This window comes from Diadema setosum, chromosome 10 (assembly GCF_964275005.1).
Source record: "Diadema setosum chromosome 10, eeDiaSeto1, whole genome shotgun sequence".
Classification (NCBI taxonomy): domain Eukaryota; kingdom Metazoa; phylum Echinodermata; class Echinoidea; order Diadematoida; family Diadematidae; genus Diadema; species Diadema setosum.
In genome coordinates, this window is record NC_092694.1 from 8,937,020 (window position 1) to 8,961,354 (window position 24,335).

General features: G+C 38.0%; 1 protein-coding gene across 1 annotated transcript in view; it reads left to right on the forward strand.

The window, feature by feature from the left end:
• Positions 1-5,048: 5,048 nt before the first annotated feature.
• LOC140234029 (CYFIP-related Rac1 interactor B-like) overlaps positions 5,049-24,335 on the forward strand; it is an 83,561-nt gene continuing 64,274 nt past the window's right edge. Inside the window, exon 1 of the mRNA XM_072314110.1 lies at positions 5,049-5,223. The gene's annotated coding sequence lies outside the window, so the exon portion shown is untranslated. The remainder of the gene's footprint in view (positions 5,224-24,335) is intronic.

Consider the following 24,335-nt stretch of genomic DNA (forward strand, 5'->3'; position numbering starts at 1 on the left):
GATCTTCCTTATTTTGAAAATACCCCATGATGCAGACTTACAAATGTTTGTGATATGGTGTTTAAGAGTTAAGTGTTTGTCCAAAGTAAAGCCAAGGTCTCTAACACAGTCAGAGACCTTAATAATCCCATCCCGAGTAGTGAGATCTGGTAGAGGAACTGTGCTCCTAAACTGTGATGAGAAATGGATGAGTTCAGACTTGTCTTCGTTCAGACGGAGTCTGTTGGCAGTGGACCAGGCTTTGATGTCGTTGAACGATCTCTAAAATTGAATCAATGTTCGAGAACTAACTTACAAGAGAACTTACGAGAGTTACTTTAAAATTGATAATTATTCAAGCCGTATCGATACGATAAAATCTGTTATCATTTTAATTGGTCTAAGGCTGTATATTGATGTCTTACTGAAAAAAAAAACATGCTATTAAGAAGCCTAACACACTCCGCCCATGTGGATTAAGCGGAAGCCGCAATATTATAAGAATACATGTTTAGCACTTTGTCAATATTTGTGGGAATCTGGAGTTATATTCATTCAAAAGTCTAGATGCTGTCATCGCTGGATATAAGACCTACAGTTCATGACGTCATGTGTGGACAACAATAAAAAATTAAGAGAACTCAACAAATTCTCATTTCTTATGAAAAGTGCACATTCCATGGACTTAATTGTTACAGACATGATATCAATGATGATAATCTTTGTGTGACCGTGCATCACACATACCAACAAAAAGGTCGCATGACTTGACTTACGTCCTGGACTTCAAGGTGAAACGGATTCAGCTATAGACCCGTACTATCATAGTTAAAATCTTACTTAATATTTCTGAAGGAACTATCCTTCTTATGCATTATTCTAACGCTTGGGATGATAAAACAAATGAGAAATCATGTTTCAGCAGTTTTCTGGAATATTTTGTTAAAATAGAATCGTGTGATTATGTCTTATAAGGCCCCGCTTTCAAAAATCCTTGCACACTCTCAACGTTTACTTTCAACTCTACTAACCTTGAAGAGACGATGCTACTGCTTTGAAAGTTGGCATAAGTCATGGAGTCCATGAGTGTTGATAAAGTACGCTCAATTTAAGCCTAATCTTATAATCCCTTCATTATTGACGCTAGATAGTTTACCTTTTTTCTGGTCCTTCAGCACAGCATCATGACGGCTTGGAAAGCGCATTTATATTATGAATAGACCTTATAAGGGCTGCTCCAGAGCATTCTGTTCACACTGTTTTCCAGCATCAAATTATTTGCTTTCCTGTCAATACTAGTATTTATATTGGCTATGGAAGTCCACTTGAATTAAGTTATACATAATTTTAAAGCTATACTGCTCTTTCAGAATCTGCATTTAACTAAACATCCATGTCGAATTCGAATTTTTTGGTGTTGTGGTGCAGGGTTTATTATTTTTTGTCCCTGGTTTCTGAAAGAAGTATAAGCCAAGTGCTCTTTCATTATGCTAGAAAAGATGAATAAAACACTATATCTGTTTTTATATTAGGCATTATATTATTCGACGTCAGTAGAGCAGGTTCTCGAAGAGGAATTTCGTTCAAAATTTATCTGGGAATACTGTCATTGTAATAGGTCCTACTAAGTAAAAAACCAAAAGTGGTGTGCTTGTTATAGACCTACAATATTGGTCTTTTTAAAAGGTGATTGTTTTGTTTTCCTTTTTGTGATCACCGTTAAATGCCGCCCCAACCCTCTATAGGTATAACGCTTCGTAGCAGCTCGCTCGACGTCAAAAGAGGTGTAATCTCGAGTCAAGATACCAATCTACGTCTTTCTTGCACTACATTCTATGATAATCCCTAGTACACACAGCACACAACGTCCTCACTGAGTGTGCATGACGGACGCCATGGAGTGGCAGCTGAGCCTTGTAGTCATTTACCGTAGATGGCAGCAAACAATAAATGCGGGGTTCCCAATGAAGCACCTGCTCGGCACATTGAATGTGCAGAGCTGCGCTGCCCTATTACTTTGGCAAAAGGAAGCAAGTGACAAAATTGACATTTCTCGTAAAAGAGCAAAATGTGTCTGTCATATACACTGACGTCAATGGACCATCATGATGTCTTATCTATAACATATCTCTTAGTAGGATAAGTGTTTCTGCATGAAATTTGGCCTGGAAGAAGAACTCATTATGTGAATTATGAAAACATCAATAACTCAAATTCGGATGGTATGTCACTTGCTTCCTTTTGCCAAAGTAGGGCAGTGCGTGCTATCACTATAATGATCGACAATCAATATTTTCGGAAACAGTAATAGGTCCGACGACAAACTGTCATCGGACAATCTCTCATCATTTTGGAAACGAGTTTTCCTTCTCTGCTCTCACCCAGACCCCATATTAACCTGATAAGAAGAGTAAATTCTGAATATAAAAAAACAAAACAAAACACCAACAACAATAAAAAAACAACAACAACAAAACACAAAACTAAACAAAAAGTTACTCAAAGGTACAGTAACGTTGCTTAATGTGGCCTATACACTGGTCTAGGGCAATATACCCCCTGGGCAATATAGCCCAGACCTTTCCCCTGGCCCTAATCCTAATCCTAATCCTGAACCTAATCCTAACCCTAAACCAAACTCCTAATCCTTAAAACATAACCCTATATAACCCTAATCTTTACTCCATAACCTTACCACTATACTATCTAGCCGGGGGGGGGGGGGGGGGGGTAATTGCCCTAGGGGTTCATTGCCCTGATACGCTACACACGCATGCATATATTTATATACACAAAAATTGTCATTCATGATCATAGAGCTGTATTTATATATCGCGTATAATAGAGCTCTATGTTCATGATTCCCCTTCTCTACCATCAATGTGCACAACTCTTACATACAAACTTACTGGCAGGTATAGCATTATATCGTCATGTGACACGCAGAGGGACTGAATGAGGGTTAAACATGAACAACTTATATGCTCTTTAGCAATTCTACTTCTAGCCTTCCAAGCAATACTTTGCTAGACAAAGTCATCATCTGGACGACGTTTCTCATGCTTAGGTATTTGAGTTGATAACAACATTTAATGGAAGTGCCAATTCGTAATATTTACAAAACTATTCCACGTAAGTATAGGATGTGGTGAGTATCCAATTGGCTAACCTGTCTTCCTCCAACACTTTATAGCCTTTGTCATTAATGAATAGTGTGTTTGGTATAACCATGCAGGGATCTATAACACAAGATAAACTCCTTTTTATCTCAAAAGGAGGCACCTATATAGAACTGTTTTAACCTCATCCAAGCACATAGTATGTCTAGGCCTATACTCATGTCTCCTGACCATAAACTTTTGAATACTATTTGGGCGCATTTCAACCTGGCCAGTTCACATACAGTCACAGTGGCACCCACCTAAGTAATACCAAAATGATTTGCGATTGTTTCATTGCAGCAGTCATACACGGATGATAGGCCCACTCAATACTCGGCAGTTGAGTGAATGTCATCTTTCCTTTTAAAGGGATGGTACAGTATTGGTGGAGATGAGCATTGGGCTTTTAACTTTTTGCGAGATACCAAGAAAATTGCATACCATTTTTAAGAGGAATTCAAAGTTTATTTGAAAAACAAAATCGGGTTTGGCAATGACTGAAACATCCAAAACAAAGTAAAACAAAGCGATCGTAATAAAAGGTGGGGACCACTTTATTAGAATCGCTCTGTTTTAGATATCTCAGCCATTTCAAAACCAGTTTTTATCAAATTTAAGTTGAATTCCTCACGGAATTACATGCTCTTTCATATTTCACAAGAGGTTTCTCATTATCTCACCAAAAATGTTAGAAACTTGAAATTGGATCTCAACCAAAACTATACAATCCCTTTAAACTATCAAGAACCGTATCTGCCCCCCCCCCGGACTTTCTTTGTGCATACCTTGTATTTCTGTCATTGTATAAGGGCCTATTACATCTGACTTGTGCCTTGCTCGGGTGATCACGTGTAATCCATAAGCCACGTACTCTTTAGAAGTTTTGTGTTGCGGACATTCTTTTCTTTTTCTTTTTTTTTATATTCTTCGACGTCTATATTTCCATACTTCATGAAATTCCTTTCAATTGTAAATATCAAGTAAGAATTCATCTCATAGCAGCATTTGGGAATCTACACCCAGGCAGGAATGTTTCTATAGAGATCCCTCATATTTCACATGTTCATACTGTATTTGACAATTCACCCATGCATTTTTTTTTGTAATATATTTATGGTTTCCATGTTGAAACGCGGAATATGGAACAATATAAACAAACAAACAATACAAACACACTAAAAACATTCTGTGGCCCTTTACAATGCATGACCAGGGGGGTGTTTCATAAAGCTGTTCGTAAAGTTACGAACAACTTACAAGCGACTGGTGATCAGTTCTGATGTGCTATACTTATCAGAATTTCCATGATTCAGCACAAGAACTGATCACCAGTTGCTCGTAAGCTGTTTGCAACTTTACGAACAGCTTTATGAAACACCCCCCAGTACTATCTGGCAAACTCATTTCACCAGCTGCTCTTGTCTGGCGCATACAGGGGTGGTATTACATGCATAGTGGGCTTTATTGGTCTGCGAGTACTTTACTTCAGTTACAATCATTGATATCAATTTATGTCATAGATTTATGTATTGTCCCTGTGACTTTCCTCAAACATGATTTTCCTCAAATTTCTGAACAAATGTAGTGTCTTTATTTCTAGCTCTTCAACAGATCTTATTTCGTCTGCTCTTTCTATTTCTCCTAGCAACTTTTCATTGAAATGAGAAAGAGTAAAAGTTGAATAGTGTTACGTGCATTTCGAGTGGTATCGTGCGCACTTACGGAGCGGTCGGCGCACGTATCTGCACTCGCGCACAAACGTTCCCTGTACTCATACACACAACGCGAGAGATCGGATACTACTCAACACCGCGCTACACGATATCGCTGCTTGCAGCGATCATCTAGCGCGTTCCATACGCTGTGTGTGTGATTGGTGGTACATCCCATTACACGTACCGCGGCCAGCGTAAATGAGGAACCCGGAAATTAAACGACCCACCAAATTTCCCTGATTTTCTCCGTGTTAGCCGTTGATTGCTCGTCTGTTTGGTCTACACGGGTAGCTGACCTATAGCTGCAGCCGTCCTGGCAGATTGAATACCTTTTCCAACTTCTTCCAAAGTTTTGACAGCTTTACAAGGTAAAATTTTAATTGTTTTCTTCCACTTTATACGTACAACATACAACGCAGGTTCCCCGTGCCGTTGGTTCGCTCGTACGGCAATCTACATGGTGTAGCATGATAAAACGTGGGACAGCCTCACGTTCTCGGCTCGGAAGCCGTGGAATTATGTTTCAGACTCAAGAGTAATCTAATCTAGGCCCTAGCCTCTCTAGGCCGGACAGTATGATTTTTAACTGTTAATGTATAGGCCTACTTGAACAATATGTGGTAAACGTGTACTTGATTTACATTGTCTATACTATGCGAGCTGGCAATCTAGACTGTCTCTAGCAGCGATATGTTATGTGTAAAAAACTAAAAAGACTAACAAAAATGAAAGAGTGACTTTTTGAGGGAGGGTAGCGAGCTTTGACACAAGCATTGCATCACATCACGGGGCAGAGTGAAACTTTGGGGAATCATCCTACTTTGCATGATCATTCATGAAAGACAAAATCGTGGCCAGCTGATGACATATGGTCATACGTTCTCATTTTACCTTTTTTAAGTTAGTGAAATGCAGGACAGTAAACTACTGGATTATCAAATCGTAACATAACTCCTGGGCACTGTGTAGGCCTAACCATTTAAAAAAAATTTGTATAACAGTAACTGGTTAGTAGGTCTATTGTATTCATTCTTATTTCTTAAATGATTTGAATTTATTTGTTTTATATGACTGGTAAGGAAGCACTGAATGCTTTTAGACCATCAAAGATCAATACAATTTATACAATTTAATATACACTGTACAACTAGGGTTTCTATATTTAAAATGGGTTCAAGGATGTATCCAATCAGAAGCACTGATGTGCTTTCTTTATCATATTTTACTAACGGCAATTCAGTATTCATGCACAGCCATGCAAAAAGTGTGCAACGAAAAAGCGTCACATCATGGTGTGTTATCCTATATGCTATGGCACATCACTGAAAAAGTGGGTAATCGTGTAGAAATGCACACCATGCACACCTACCATTTCCTTCCTTAATTTGTTAATGAAAACTTCTTGTAGCTATCAGAAATGTCAAGATGGACCATATCTGACGGTTTCATGAAATTTCATAGTCAATTGCAGAAGAAAAGTAGCTAATTTTGACTCAAAAGTACGCCGATCGACGGCCGTGTCAGCGTAGCATGATGGATGATCGATTATGTGGAAGAGCGATATAACGATGATAATCGATTGTTGTAGTCTGTAATACAGCCGCTTGTTTGGTGTTTAACCACAATAATTACGTCGGCTCGACAGTAAAATGTGGAAGAAAGTGATCTTGATGCGTCTGTTTTTTATCGTTTTATGTAATTTTCTCCTGCGTGTGACTGTATATCTGTCAACATTTTTTGCTGACTAAATGTTGGACAGATAATATGTGTACAAAACAGTAAAAGATATATGAAAAAATGGGAATTATCCATCATGAATATTGCACAATAAAATTGATTTTTACCACAAAACAAAAGCAAATACTCATTACTGGGGTTGCAGTTTTTGTATACATAACTAAGAAAATGAAATGGAAAAATAAATACTATCATAAAAACAATTTAAGTTGAACTTATCAATCAAAAACATATTACCATTTCAATTAATATTCTGTTTCTTTTTAGGTAAAATGAGCACTTTAAGAAGTCCACAATACATGATTGTGTAACATACACTTTTTATAATACTATTCTCATTAATTTATTAATTTAATTAGGCCTATAAATTATGAAGATACTAGAAACAAACCCCCTTTGAATTCAACTTCCTTCTCATCTTCTTTTCTCTCTCTTTCTCTCTCCCTGGTAATAGCCTAACCTTTTTCTTCCACTTTTCCGTCAACCTCATTCTACTCCCTTCAACACTATTCAATTTGAATTATTATCAACTTTTGTCATGATGAAATCAATACATTTGTACTTGCCACAATTTTTAAAGAAAGGATCGATGTCTTAATCCTGGTATGAATAATCGTATCAATAATTTGAATAGTGATAATCATGATAGTGGCAATGAAAACAAACAACTATCACAATAGCTCACTTGAGCCTTCGACTCAGGTGAGCTAACAATAAGGAAAAAAATACGAAAAAGAAAGTAGGGGCTACACGTATTGCACGAGTCAAGTTCGATATTGTTAGTAAGCGGCTGATTAGAGACTACCAGAATCGATTACAATCGTTGACATCGTTCTCTGCGAAATCGGTGCACCACTTTACGTTGGAGACTATGTTCGCGACCGACGTACTTTTCAACTCCGATTTCTCATTTTTCTTACCTTTTCGGCTTTCTAATTCAATGGAAACTCTCTGATATGGTTCAATTTAGCATCTCCAATAGCTGCACAAAATTTTATTGACAAACAGCGAAGCGAACGGTAGGTGTGCATTTCTACATGATTACCAAAAAGTGTAACTGCACGCTCACTCACTGACATCACAATGTGCACACGTTAGCAGTGTGCACACATTCAGTTGTTACAACAGCATAGCGTACATATACTCTCACAATCATTACCTCCACAAAGGAAGGAGGTTATGTCTTCATCGGCGTTTGTTTGTTTGTTTGTCTGTTTGCAAAATACTGTAGGGTAAGGGCACCAGTATTCGGTCAGCCCCCGGTATTCGGTCACTTATCACTTGTCACCAGCCAGTAAGTTCAACTGTCACAACACACGCAAATCACATTAATTCACATACTTGCACACTCATTCACAACAGGAAACTCCCTTAGTCCCCTCCAAAAATCCATCCAAAATCCCAAATTTTACCGTCAAAAGTGCAGAATCTGCGCTACTTTCCAAAAGTGCGCGCGGATAAGGCCCGGTTTTAAGAGTACGGGTCGCAGAAAAAGTGCTAAAAATCAAGAAATATGCCGTTCTCTCGCGGGATTTTTCGCTTATCGCAAGCTTGGAGTTTAATGGTATCCTCAAAGACGCAAAAGAAAAACAAAATTTCCGCACGTGCCGATACAGTGTCCCAACGTACAAGGGTTGAACGCAAGTGCCGAGGCCCCAGTATTCGGTCACCAACGGTCACCGCAACGTCCCGATGCAATTTTGCGCCAACAAGGTAGCGCGCGCGCGCATTTTTCAGCTGTCTTGAACACGCATTGACTTTGAACGCGCAAATGGCGTGACCGAATACTGGTGCCGGTGACCGTATACTGGGGAATTTTCAAGGTGAAATATTTCGGGATTTTGTGCAATTCTGTGAGATATTTAACAAAATAAAAGTTGAGATTAAAGAAATGTGGTATATTTCACATACATTGCTGTAGATATGATGTATGTATGTTTGAAAAATATTGCAAAAAAGCTTAAGTTACCGAATACTGGGGATGTTACCCTAACTCTGAAAGTTTTTGATGGATATGGATGAAATTTGCAGAATAAGTGATAGGCCTAATGACAATAAGGAACAGATGATTAAATTTCAGAAGTGATCCGGGAATTTTTATGGATTTTTGAAGGATTTTAAAATCTTTTTGCAGATAGGGTCAATGAACTTTGGAGTTCAAGCTGCACATATTTTTGAGGCTTGGAGAGCTACATTGTACTAAGTCACACACATTCTGCGTGAGACTCACGCATTTAGGGTCCTTCTCACGCTCTCACGCATGGCACCCATTTTTCTCACGCATTGTGACATAGCTCATTTCAGGATTGAAGTGATAGAAAGCAATTGTATTTCCCTTTTGTCTTTCAAAATATGTAAAAAATTGCACCAGATCGCACCATTAAGAGCTAAAGATTAAAAAGCTCCCTACTGTGGGAGGGGGGACACCCCCCACACCCTCCCCCTGCTCAGTCGCTTCACTCCCTCGCACAATCATGCGCGCACGCTGAGAAACCGAGTCATGAAAATCTCACTCATGAGTTTGTTTGTTTTTTTTAACTTGGCATCTCTGGGCTTCGTCTAAAGTGTGTGCTCTGCTCGAGCGAGCAAGGTGATGACTTCAACAAACGGCTAAGTTATAATTGGAAATGGGACTATTTTCAGCATGAGTGGAAATTGCTTTAGTTGCTGCTCTTCTAGTTTCTTTACAATTTCAGCTCGAGTATCGATGTGTAGGAGATTTTGGGACAAACATCTTCGGACACCTTCCACTGGCTTTTGAGCAAGTTCTACAAGTAGCTGAGTCACTACGGTTTGGACTCCCACCGTTCACGAGCGATGACGTCATGTCTCGCTCAGCGCACTGCACGCACCATGCCGTTGATCCCTACCATAGCAGACGACGGCAAGCTACAATAGTATCGGTTGATGATCAGCTTGATATCACTTTCATCTATGAAAGGTTTTCCCTCATTGGTCGGCTTGCTCTCCCACAATGCCTTCCGAAAATGACATCATCGCTTTCTTCCATTCATAAGCTTTACGTTGATATCAAGTACACCTCCGTGGCTAATAGGAAAACGACGGAGTTTTTCCGTATAATTTCGCCCTTTATTATGGAATTTTCTGGCAATCTGTGCCAGGAATATGTCATCAAAGGAGTAGTTTTGGTCATTCATGCAATTTTTTTCATCCTCGTATGTTTTGATGGATTCTAGAGCGATTTATCTGTGTTTTGATACTACTTTTACCGTGTGCGAGTATGTGCAATGTATGTGCGAGGATGTTTGAAGTGCATAGATCAATGTTGATAATGTTAGATTAAACTGTGTACATGGCCTATGGCAGCCAAACCGTAGTGTGAGTGGTATTCACCCTTGACCATTAAAGGTACCATACTTTAAAAATGTCATTAATTTTTGATCCATTTCATAAAACAAATAATGCACAAGTTTGACGTCAGTTGAGATGCAGCTCACTTTTGGGTATAGGGTATTCACAAGGTTGAGCAACATGCATTTGGCTGCACCTTGTGCATGTTTCACCAAATGTTGCAAATACCTTCAACACTCCGCTTTACAAATTGAGTACATATGAATATAAGAACGACCCAAGTCCAATTTTTGGCCAAATTTAGTTTGACATGGGAAATTGTAGCTTATGCATGGACTCATCTTGTGTGTAAATGATAAATCCTAATTACCCCCGGAAGTGCCTGAAATGAACGAGTTAAATCTTATATTAATGTAAGAATGAAGGACTTGGGTCATTCTTACATTCATATAATAGCGCCCTCTCTCATCCTTCTCCCATCTCTATAGCAGAATATCATGTGTATGAATCAAAGAACGACCCAAGTCCATATGAATCAAAGAACGACCCAAGTCCACCACACAAAATGGCCTCTCCACAATTAATGTAAATTATGTTAATTGTCATAATAATATATGTACTTAATGTTGCCTTCCCATCACAGTTAAATAGAATATTATTGGACAAATAAAAAAAATATGAAGTTTTTTTTAGTTTACTCGAAATGATCTTCCATGGACTTGGGTCGTTCTTATATTCATATACTCAATTGTCACCTGTGCAGATGTAATCATGCCCTCCTCTCTGAAAACATCAAGCATTTAAGCAAAACAATGTGAGCAAAACGGCCAAACAACAACAGTTGACAATGTGTACAAAACCGGGCAAGCTGCCAGTGTTTACACATGAAGGAGTTTTGTGTTTCTGTGTTAAAATACAGAATATTCATGTTGTGTACATGATCCATGGTAAAACCATGGAGCTACCAAAAAGATGGAGTAACAACGAAGGCCACCAATATTACGTAACCCAACTACGAGCGGTCAGTTCTGACAGACTTCAAAGCACCGCACTCGCTGGGACGGCTTAACTCGTCCCGCAGGGGATACTTTGGCAAACGATGCTCCGAGCCGCAAAAATGACGTCATACTCACCAACATTGCACATACAATATAGTGCTGTATCGAGTCGAAAACTCGACTTGCAACAACATATGGCTGCGCAAAACTTTGCTGAAGACCACGCGCATGCGCATAATATCCACAGGCAAAACAGAGGAGATACCGAGTGCAGTGCACTTTGAACGAACTGAATGGGCCCATGAACAGCAAAGGTACTGTACAGTGTATTGTCGTCATGCTTTGTGACTGTGCTAAGTACATACCCTAAGAATAAAATTCTTAATAAAAATCCCTCACATTTCTCCACATATTTCAATATCTGTCCGTAAAACTGACATTTGAAACTACAATCTTATGTAAGTGTTGACTGCGTACAATTGCGTACATTTTATCTATACCGTTGTGAAGCCAGCTGTTATTTGTCTTTGTGTTTGTTCGGGACAGCGTGACGGCCATTATTGATCGTGTCGAGAGTGCAGTGTTTGTTTACATGCCGGTCGTATCATATCGTGATTTACATACTAAACGACGGTATGACATGTTAAACAATGTGTTACACTGCAGATTCACTATTTGTAGCTATAATTAATTCAGAATCATGTTAAATCGAATATGCTTGAAGTCGACGGGGCAGTTGCAGTTTGTGTAGTCCCATGCATTGACGTTCCATGGTGGAACCATGGAGCTAGGTAGCTCCATGGTAAGAACCAGTTTGCGAACGCGCTGCGGATGACGTCATTGTGCGTACGCACTGTCTCATCTGTCATCGCTCTCGCTCACGGGGGCTTAGCGAGGATTACTTTTTACGAGTCGGCTTCGAGCATCACTTCAAAAGGACCTCAACCGTTGTTACTCCATCTTTTTGGTAGCTCCATGGTAAAACGTGTGGGTGGCAGCAATGTCTATCCTTTAGATAGTCACACAAATGCACGTCATTAAACTGTACAGTACCGGTACTGGACTCATATCTGCTTTAGGCATGGAACTGTTGTACTCAGCACAATGTGATATGTTTGTTTTAGTTAAAAAAAAAAAAAAAAAAAAATACCCATTGAACTGTCTCTCTTCAAGTGATCTTCTTTTGTAGATTTTGTCTTGGGCGTAACATGTATTATGTACTTTTAATTGAATCCATTCTTTTGTCAGCCTTTATTGTAGCATACAGCAGTTGCCTCAAATAACTGGGAAATACATTTGTAAGAGTTAAAGCTTCTCACCTGACCATTAACTTGATTTTCCCTTTCTTTGTGTCTTTTTGTGTTTGTTCCTTTGTTTGCATCATTTTTGTCTCTGCCAAGGAAGGAGGTAAATGTTTTCATAGAACATTGGTTTTCCTTGGTTGGTTCGTTTGTTTCTTCGTCTGTGTGCAAAATATCTCAAAAAGTTGTTGACAGATTTAGATGAAACTTGCAAGAAAAGTTGATAATGACACAAGGAACAGATGATTAAATTTGGTAGCTCGATTCGTGAATTTTTATGGATTTTTGAAGTATTATTTATCGATTGGCTGGTGGGGTCATTGAACTTGGAAGTTCAAGCTGCAGATTTGTATTTTTTTTTTTTTTTTTTTTAGGTTTGCATCATGTACACTCAAAAAGTGCGTGCTCTAGTTTCTGCTAGGGGAGGCACGCCATGCGGCTGGAAGTTGATATTTTCAGCATGCATACAATATACATTGTGTGTACATTGTAGGTAGAAATCACTGATTTCTATTGAAGAACAAGATCAGTATTACAAGTGTGGAAATGAGCTGCTTGAGGGAGGTCTGCACTCTCTAGGTTGTTGTTGTTGTTGTTTTTTTTTTTTTGTAATTGTTTTCCAGTATTTCATACCAGTACTGTAAAAGTAGACATTTTCGCGGTGTTGAAATTTTCCCGCATTTCACGCAACCAGAAATGAGCGCGAAAATAAAAGCATGGAAATATTTTTGCCTGCCATATGTTCCGGTAGTACAGAGGTCGTCTTGATTCCGCGGAATTCTAAACACGCGAAACTCTTCTTACCCCGCTGTTGCGCGAAGATATACTTTTGCAGTACACACATCATTTTCAAGGGGGCTTTGTACATTACACTGATTTTAGAAAATTCATGGTTTGGACTCAGTAATGTAATACAGTGTATCTGGGAAATCACTGATGTGAAATTCATTCCAGTCATGGCCTTGTAATCACAGAGTACGACCAGCAATTACCAGCAGCATGAAAATGTTACAGTGTCCACGTACAGTACCTTCACAGCAGATGAACACAGGGCGATGTGAGCAGATCATCAAATCTTTCCAGGCTTAGAAGCAAGATCAGTGGAAGTGGGCTGTAATGTATCATCTCATGGGCATCTTGGAACAGAAATAGAATTACGAATAGAAAATCAAAGGAAGAGCAAGCTTTATTTATGACATCTGTTAGCAGTCTTTCAGACTACGGTACATTAATGTATGGACATAATTATCATCTTAAATAGTGTCTGGTGCCAGATTTTTAGCTGTGTAGGCTTTATGAAAATATCTAAAGCAGCGGAAATCTCAACTTCTCTTTTTGTTTTATCATGTACAGTATTAAATGTACATGTTAAAGCATACAAAGAATTATTCTTGGCACATTTAGTGATTTGCTGTTATAAGTATTTACCTGTACATTAATTTCAGAGTCAGAATGTACTCCAAATGCATGAATCTTTATTATTTCTGGAAATGCAGCATTACTCTGTGTATACGTTGCAAATTCTTAATGCCCAGTACTCAAAATGCAAAATGGTAACCGTGAAAGCTTTCACAGAGTGCAGTTATTGCCTTTAGGATTGTGCGGAAACATCATATCTGCTGGTATGAGATGAAGTCACTCTCATACATAGAGTGAGATCTTAGGGCTTGTTTTTTTTTTTCTCCCTCGTTATGGTTTGAGAATCAGACCCCTTAAATTGAGAGTAGGCGCCCCTTGAATCTCCGGGGTACTTATATTTTGTAGCTGATTATGAAGCAAATAAAATTACGAACTGATGAAAGGATATAGCGTATTCATTTGGAGGTACGTGGGTCGTTGTACACCAAGCTGCTGTATGGCAATATGAAGTATAAAATGCATTGCCAAAGGGAAACATTCAAACGTGGAATAGCGCTTCCAGATTTAATGTAGCCAGAACTCTCAAATGATCGTGGCTGATACTATTAGGGTAGCTATAACAGAATAAATTACTCAGTGGAATTGATGTCAGGAGCACTTTCTTTGTTGAATTCATCTTATAAGTGGCGGGCTATACTACTACTACTACTGTACCTACATTAAGTTTTGGATGTTCTATGTTTTCACTACTCACTGTATGAAAATGAAAGATTGCACCACAAAGTTGTGCTTGTCATTCCATATAATTTGTACATTTAATTATTCCTTGTTTTAGAATAGTAGTTAGAAGTAAAATGTGTAACTTAAAGAAATTTATTTTTGTCTTTTTGTCTTGAATCCGTATTGATATTTGTCTATCTGAAGTCATAACACTGCAATGGGCATTTTGAAAGTTGAATTGTTCTCAGCTGTTTGAAAGAATATGAAGACATACAACATGGTACGTACAGTGGTATAAGGATGTGAAATCATTGTAAGCGTACACACAGTGTACAAATTTTATACAGACCAGTGTACAACTGTACACTACTCATTTGAGGAACGTGAGGTTTGTAATTTTAGTTGATACAGATGAAAAATAATAAACATCAGATGTACAAATGTAGAATAGCCACATCCCAGTGTCCACATTAGGTTATTACAATGACTATTTTCTCTGTCATCTGATACCTCCTTGAAATTTGTAGATTATCCTGAGTATTTGTGAGATTGCAAGTTTGTACTACAGTCAGACCTTGATTATCCGGCCATTGATTAACCAAATTCTCTGACTATTGGGACGTCAACAGGCTGCCATTTTTTTTTTTATTATTATTTTGAACGTTTTCATACTACGGTATGTACTTTCAGTGCCAAATCTCACTCAAAACAAAGATTCCTGTTAAACACTAATTAGAGAAAGCCATCCTGAGGCTGGCTTTCTTGTATACACGGTCACACAAAACTCGGGCCAGCCTCGAGGTTACTGTAACTCCACTTCAGGCCACCTCTGGATGTGGTCTGAGGCCGACCTCTATCTGCCCCCCCCCCCCAATTGTGTAATATTGCCATTAGAGAACTTTGTAATTCTAATTGTATAAAAGTTTCATGGCCTGAAGGCATTTGTAGAGCCAAAGAACAAGTACCTGGTACCTTGTATGTGGTTCGCGATTTAAATACAGTATGTTTTGAAGAGGCAGTTTTGAGAGACTCGATCAGGCAGTTGGTGAAATGAAGCTCAGAATGTTTAATGGTACATATCATATAATGTCACATTCAAATTCTCAAATTCCACATTGTATGATTAACAAGGAAAAGTGAAACTTCATTGGCAACATCAGAGTGCTATAACCTTGCAAAGGTCCTAGGGTACCGATACCAGGGTACTTCGTGAAGTACCTTGTACATATTCAGAATGTTTACAAGTGACTTTGGAAGTGTTTTCATGTGTATAGTATGACAGATAAATGTACAAATTTGTATACCTGGTACATTATAAGCATGTACATGTAATATAGAATTTCATCTGTGTGCTATATGCTTGATGATATGACTGAAATTTGTATCAAGATGACATTCCCTTTTTAATCTAAAGTTTTCTGGGCACAGCACATTTTGCACACTTTATTTCACTGTGTATGTCAGTATGATAGTGAGAGCGTAGAAAAGTTCCTCCATGTCCCATGCCATTTCTTGATATCCTGTCCCCTACAGTAATTATATTGGGGCTGTGCGATCCTGAAAAGGATGTCACTGTCTTCTGCATGCGGCCGGGGATCTGAAGAATTGCTGATAATTAGATTGTCGAGCCGAGATGAAAGACAGTCTGTGGGAGATATACAGTGTAGCTCTCATTCCTCATGATGATTGCTTCTCCAGATGCAAGCATTCTCTGTCTCTTGTCGCACTGAGGGGTTTCAGACTTAAAAATGATCGAATTCTTTGGTAATCTTGCTTCTTTGTGAAATCTAAATTTCATGCAGTCCTGAATCTAAATGTGAGTCAAGAATTGTGAAGGGCTCGACTTCTGCAATGGGTCTCTGTGCTAAACACCAACTACCATGATTAAAAGAAATACCAAACATTATAATTTTCTATTTCTATGTAGGCCCTACACAACTTGTGTTACAAACTCCATGATCTGCTCAAATCAAATACAGTACTGTAAAAGTGGATATTTTCGCGGGACTAATTTTTCGCGCTAGGCCGGGTCAGAAGAGTTTCGCGTGTTTTTAATTCCGCGGAATCAAGACATCACGCACAGGAACGTATGGCAAGCAAAAATATTCGCATGTTTTTATTTTCGCGCTAGTTTCTGGTTGCGCGAAATGCGCGAAAATTTCAACACCGCGAAAATTTCCACTTTTACAGTATACAAATGTACAGCTGTACATGTAGGTTTTGAGGTGATGCTGACGCGCAACAACTGCTAGTACAGATTGTGCCTTGTACAATGTACAAACGTGTACAGCCGTGTACGTACATTGTACTTGTACAGTACTTGAAGCACTATAGCAAAAGTTGATAGAAGGTCATCCTCCTGTTTCTGATAGCGAATTTTGTTTTAGAGGTCAAAAGAGTTTAGACTTCAAATGCATGCACCTGAAACTAAAAGTACTTGAGAGCAAAACCATGTACCCCTATTGGCCAAATGTGATGTACAGACAGGTTATCTAGAAGAAACATGAACACTTCGAGAATTGTGAGTGTACAATGTGTGTTTCACAAAGATCTGTACTAGTACAATGTAGGCCTACTTGAAAAGCATTAAGAAGAGTTTCCAAACACAATGCTATACAAGTTACAATATTGAAAGTGTGAAAACTACTTCCAGACTGTAGGCTTTCTTCCTCCCATACCAGGTCAGACTGCTGCTGCACGTGTAGTGTACATTGAGTGGTGACATCCGACTTGGAATCCAAAACTGGTTTGTCCATGATGCTGTTTAACGAAATGAATGTGTCATGGGCTTCAGTTTCTACATTGTAGGTCCATATTAAAAGTTCATGTACAGGATATTAAAGTGGATTTGGTCTAGATTCAGATAGGGGCTTTGCAGTTCATGGATTGTCTGTACAACACGTGCCATCTTAGGAATTTACACAAGTACACTTTGTGTATTTGTATTACATATCGTAAATTCTATTGCTCTTATTTTTTGAGAACAATTACTGTATTCGCCATCATTTTGCGAGTTGGGTGCTGTTCGTGAACTAGCAAAATTATCTCTGATCTTGAATATGATGTGCACGCATACATTCTCTATCCATGATATACTGTAATCCATGATCACGAATTTTTATCCTCTCATGAAACTGTCAGGGAGTCCCGATTCACACACACAAAAAATAGACTCATTAAAATACAAATGGCGTACAGTACATGTAGTTTTACATGCTGTATTATAACATTTAGATGCAACATCTTTCTGAACATTCATCAGAAGCTTGCTGCTACAGATTGTATGTTGATCACTGTTTGTGTACTGTAAAACACTATATTTTTGTGACATGAAATTTTTGCGAATTGGAGCCAATGGCCTTTTTTTCGCGGCATGAAATTTTCGCGATTTGCCTCTAACATTCAGTGCGTATTGTGTAGACAAGAACTTTCACATTTTTATACATTTTAATTTCGCGAATTTTGGCTCTCATGAAATTCATGAAATTACAATGTAAACTGCACACAAGACATTCCCCGTTTTACAGTATTCATAACCAGACTACATGTACTATAGTTCTTATCATACCAGTATGTGTCATTTTTTTTTCTCCTGCAATCATATGGGAACATACAATAGGTAGCCTATAAATTTGGACAGATTACTGTACTGTGCAAAGAAAGCGTAGATATTCCAGTGGAAAAGCTAATGGAGCCTACAAAAGATTTAAAGTAAAAACAAAAAAAAAAACGTTTAAATACATACAGGAGATGTGATGTTTTAGGTCATTCACATTCATTTGACCTAGAGTACCAGCAAAAATCTGAATACCTGTAAAGTCGTACAAAATTGTACACAATGCATCTGGACTGTGTGTGTACGTACACACCATCTTTCAGTAAATTGCAAACCTGGTACAGTGTAGGTCTCTGACTGCCTTGTTGCTTCCAATGGATAGGAGAACTCTTGTTCAAGTTCTTTACGGGTAGAGATTGAGGGGATTTTCACATTAACTACAAATGTGCCCTTTCAATGTTGTCACATGATCACTTTCCTTTTCTTGGCAGTTAGCCAAGTACACGGCATGAATTCGCTGGCAGTCGAGGTTTGCTGCTTCTAATTTTGGAATGAATATTTATGGGGAATGAATTGGGAATGATCTAATGTGATATTGAGCACTTGGCATCCTTTTGGCTCCTTATTATTTGATTGAAGAGCCTACAAACTAAAGAAACTCATGTGTCATTGGATGAGGCTCAGCTAGGGGTCCTATCATCATCGTACAGTGCACTTGTAGCAGCATCGCAAAGCTCAGTAGTCGTAGTGGTTGTACTCAAACACTGGGAACAACATTACAGTTTACATGTATGTAGTTTAGGTAAAAAATTTAACTCACAATGATTAGTATGTAGTTTAGCACTGTGTTGACGCGCTCCAAAGTTAGCAATCTTGAAGTTTAGTCGATGATTATTAAACCGTGAGACATCTTTATAGGGTTTTATACGCTCTCTCCACAAGCCACGGGGGTCCCCACTCGTAGTTTCGCTCCGTGTGGACACAATAATCAACGTGTTTGTGAGTTTATTTATAAGTGCGCTTCTCGATCACATCCGGGTCAACCTCCAGCTGTGCTTTTTTGTATGGTCATATTAAAGACTGAGCTGCACTTCTATTGTAATCATTGAGGGGGATTCGCTCGTAGGTTGTTCAGGTGCACGTGTGAACCCGCATCGTGAATTCACAAGTGGAGCTAATCATTGACAGTTAAAGTTTTCGACCTAAACTTCAAGTTTGGCAACTGCGTGTGAGCATAAATATAGGCAGGTCAAACAGTTTCTTTCTATGGAAAAACTCGTCTGAGGCTGTAAATTGTTTTTCCCTGAACCTGCACACGCTTCAAGCTGTCTCACTATCCATAGCACTTTGATTATCAGAGTCAAGTATAAACTACATTGTACATGAATCTAGTTGACCGGACTTTATTTCCATTTAGTGTACTCGGAAACTGTGCAGAGAATGATTTCAAAGTTGCTTTTTAAAGCCTACTCATTGTGTCTTGTGAAAATTAATGTCTACAATATTTAGATCTGATTATTAGTATCAGTATTACTAGTACTGTGTGCAATTATACTTGTACATGGAGTGTACATTGTAGCCTCCCACCCCCAGTGTGGAAAGCTACAGTTCCATGAAATATGTCGTGAAAAAAAAAAAGATTACTGTTTGTCTTTCAGCATTAGAATAAAATAGGTTGGAACCATAGACGAAATTATGATGGTTTCAATTTCATTCCCATTTTTTTTTTTTAGTGCCATTGTCTTTTATAAAACCATATTTGAAGCCATCATGCATGTAATTACACATTCTGAATTTTGAAAATATGATTTTGTAACAAAGTTTTTCAAAAAGAGCAACAAATACTCTTGGGATTCAGTCCAGAAGAACCCTGAATACAAATGTTGAACTTCAGATGTACCATGTTTCCCTGCAAATTGAAACTAGAGTATTAAGGACCCCAGAAATGCATCCGCATCATCATGCTTAGCATCCTATAGTTGCTGTGCAAATGCCGAGCCACGAGGGAGCCCTGCGCTCCGGAGTGCAGTGGACGATCTTTCCGGGCCATTAGTATTACTTCTGAGTGAATGGAGTCAGATCAATGTCTGCCCAATATGCCGTGAGTGCATCCATGTCGCTGAGAGTAAACCAACTTCTTGGGAGGCACTTCATTTGAGAATTGACAAAATTTGTATTTTGTGGATGAATTATTGATTAGTAGCATTATTAACATTTCAGCCTGAGTGTGTGGTTTTGTTCCTCTCTCTCTTCTCTTTGATGAAAAACTCACTGGATTGAGGCTCTGCTGGAGGTATGTTTAGGAATATGGTCGATTGTAATTTGCACAGCACAAATCAAGAATTTGCTTCCAGCACTGTCAAATGTATTCTCGATATCATCTTCAAATATAACAGTTGCCATTACCTTTACATGGACATATTGCCATTATTTCTTTTGAATCTTTTTATCAGTAAAATGAGAACAGAGGCAGTTGTTAAAATACATGTACTGTAGTATGCATCTCTAGTTTGAGACGTTGAATCTGTATTGTCCTACAATATTTGCTACCAATGTCTCACTTATGGTTTGTATATTAAAAAATTGATTGAAGTATTGGTATCAAGGCAAGTGAGAGATATCTTTTGTTATGTCCTGGGTGGTTTCCTTCATTTTTTTTTTTTTTTCACAACAGGTACAGGTGTACTCTGTATACATTGTATAATACATGCTTAGCTACCTTTAGGCTGTTTATCTTTTGAAGTTAAAAGGCATTGCTCTTTATGCGCATAGGTAGGGAATCCTGTGGTCCCCCAAAAGAAGATGATCTCAAAGTTGATCTGACGTTAGAAAACTGCAGTTTGAAGGATTCCTGTGGTGCAGTTGTTGTGTTTCATGCCGTACTTTAACAGGCAGGTTAGTTTATATTCTTTGTGAGAATCTCTTTTGTGTCAGCCACTGACATTTGAAATGTCATGGATTGAACGGTATGCATTCTTCCAACTGACATGGTACACTACAGTTCATTATTGGATCTCCTGCAAATTTGTGACTGGAATGCATACTTTTTTGAGTGAGCAGTGTTTAAAGGGATGGTACAGTATTGGTGAAGATGAGAACTGGGCTTTTAACTTTTTGCGAGATACCAAGAAAACATTTATAAAATAGCACAGAGCATACCATTTTATGAGGAATTCAAAGTTTATTTGATGAAAATCGGGTTTGGAATGACTGAAACATCCAAAAACAAAATAAAACAAAGCGATCGTAACAAAGTGTGGGTCCCACACTTATTAGAATCGCTCGGTTTTGGATATCTCAGCCATTTCAAAACCAATTTTCATCAAATAAACGTTGAATTCCTCATGGAATTACATGCTCTTTCATATTTCAAAAGAGGTTTCTCATTATCTCACCAAAACATGTTAGAAACCTGAAATTAGGTCTCAACCAAAACTATATGATCCCTTTAAACTACATGTACATGTTGTAATCCAGTAAACATTGTAGCCTACATTCAATCACATATTGAGACTTTGATTGAAAGAAAGACTTCATATTTGTATGTAATACAGCAGCATTTCCACAAAAACTCCATAATTATCTCAGGCGCACATGATCCAGGGTCAGACTGGATGCCTCAAAACTAACGTTTTCAACTGGTTGGTGTTCCCATGTTAAAATGTAAACAAGTAATTACCTCATCATGGGTTGTAAAGTAAGAGACACATGATATTTTATTTTGAATTTCTGGACTCACTGTTAAATTCAAAGAATGGTAGGATCTACTAGATTTCATTGAATGTGATACTACAGGTGTACATTGATGTACAGGTTTAAAGGTGCACTTGAGATTTTATAGAGAGCGGAGCTCATGACTGTCCTTTAATAGTCATAGGCCGTATAGAAAATGAATGTCATTCACAGGGAAAGAATCTGACATAATGCAAAGTGAGATCATGCCCTTATTAAGTTTGATAGTGTCACATACAATTTATTGTGTACCTCTGTAGATCATAGACTGGCAAAAAATATTTTTAGGAGAAAAGATCCTATCAGGCTGTCACAGTGCTCCTTTATAGGTAGGGGATACCTTTTACAGACCTCCCAAAATGCAGCAAAACATTAAATATGAACCTCAGGGGACTTGTTTAGGCCACTGCTGAGAAATTTGGAAGTCAACAGTTATCTACAATTTGAATAATGCACAAAACTTAACTACTCAGTAGTTCTGTGTGTCAGTCACAGTTAAGCCTTTTTGTTGCAGTCTTCTGTATTTTTTTTATCTATAAACACAAATCTAAAAGTATAAGAGCTGATGTAATAACATATAGAGTGTGTGGCAAGAATGTGTATATATATATATATATATATATATATATATATATATATATATATAAATGTTTGTAAGTTTTGATGAACTTTCTTCACAAAATATACATGATGGACACACATGCAGTGCATGGGTCTGCAAAGGTAGCCTAGTTATGTACTGGAATTTACGGTGAGCCCCGAAAAAAATTCAATTCAAAATCTAACGGTCAATAAAAATGTACTAAATGTTACCTTCCACTTTCAATACTTTATGGGAGTTTCTAAAATGATACTCTCTTCAGCATACCACTGTATTTATACAACTCTTCATTTGAGGCATGCAAATGGGATTCCCTACCTTTAAGTATTACCAGTGAGAATTTGGGCCAGTAAAGTTTCATTGTACATACATTTGCACACTTAACAAAAGCCCACATTGGATCAGCAGCACAGATCAGGATTTTACAATGCCTACTGCAGGCTTCCCATGCCATGCAGAGTTTGTTAATAACGACTTTGAAGGGACCGATCCAGCGGAACCACATGGTCATACAAGAGAGCTTGTAGTATGTTGGATTAAAGGTGAGCGTTATATGATGTACAGGCTGTACATACAATGTAAGTCGGGAAACATCACTGAAGAATTCACCACTTTGTGTTTTGTGTTCATGAGTGAATGCAGTGTAGTGTGCTGTATCAACAATGCACAGCAAATAATTGGTATTGATTCTTCAAAACCTCTTGCAAGACTTCACTTGCATGTTTTCACTCAAATAGGAACCTTTGACTTTTGTTTGAAATGACTAACAAGCTTTTAAAAGGCAAGACTTGTACAAGTGTAGTACCGTACCAAATCCCCTGTTCCCACTGCCTCAAACCAAAAAATGTGTAAAAGACCAATGCTACTGTTGTACCTCTAAAGGCACAGATTTATTACAAGAATTTAATAGTAGGTAGGAATCTTTTTTTTTAATGTTTAATAGCTTTCATAGAATCCCTCACGTTGTAATCAGAACTTAATATGTAACAAGTATGCCTTATGGGTTTACAAAGATTTATACATGAGATCACTCCATGATTTTATATTTCTTACAGACAGCATTGTCAAAAGAAACAATTTATCTTATTATTATACATAAAATTTATCATTATTATCAGAAGTGTATGATCACCTCTATTCTATTAAACTTCATCATCATCATACTTTGCTAAAGTTGCCAGCAGCAGTGGGGAAAGTGTTGTCTTTAAACCTACAATGTATTGATTCTTCATACAGTGTATTTCATATTAAACTCACTGTCAAGTATCTATAAGTTTATGACAGGTTCAAATTTTGTGTTTTCCTTTTGGTGCCGTGCAGTTTGCATTTCTTTACCTAAATACTATTTGTAATTCATCCTTTCTTAATTTCGAAGAAGTTATTCATCAGTTACAAAGCTGTATATTATATCATTTACTTTTTGGTTTCATTTGTTTATACTGCAGGGTTGACCTGTTTTCCAAACTACTTTCCTACGGCGCTGTACAGTAATAACAAATTTATTCTACTGTACATTAAATACAAAATATAAAATAGTTATCTATAGGTAAAAACTACAGGCATCGAGCGTGGATTACTCAGTAATCAAAAAATAAGTGTACATACTCAGTGTCTATATTTTGTACATGGATACTTATGTCGACATATTCTGTACTGTGGTATACAGCATAGGGCCTATACATTGTACAACACTGTTACAAATCAATTGAATCACGTGGCTTTACATCGTTTTAATGTTAATATGTTTGAACACTTTCCTTACTTTTGTGTGATCCCTGTTCAGATTTCTCCAAGCTGTAGAAATAGCTCAATCTTGATGACATGGTTTTGGAGTGTCAACATGAATCAACAGTATGGTTCCTTGAGTGTGTGTGTGTGTGTGTGTCCAAATATTGTGTGTTAACACGTACAACTGTATCCGTACGTGTACAGTTCCATATGATATGTATTTGCAGTCTGATTTGAAACACAACATTAAAACCCTCTGGGTCATGACTGTCACAGCACTTCCTCTTCGAATGACAATTAATCATTTGAGATGACCATAAAAATACATCCTTTGGAAATGGTTGCAATGCGTATAAACCCACACTTCAGGGGCTCTTGTACAGTGATGCAGTTTGTCCTCAACAACCTTGCAAGAGACTATTACATACTGTAGGAG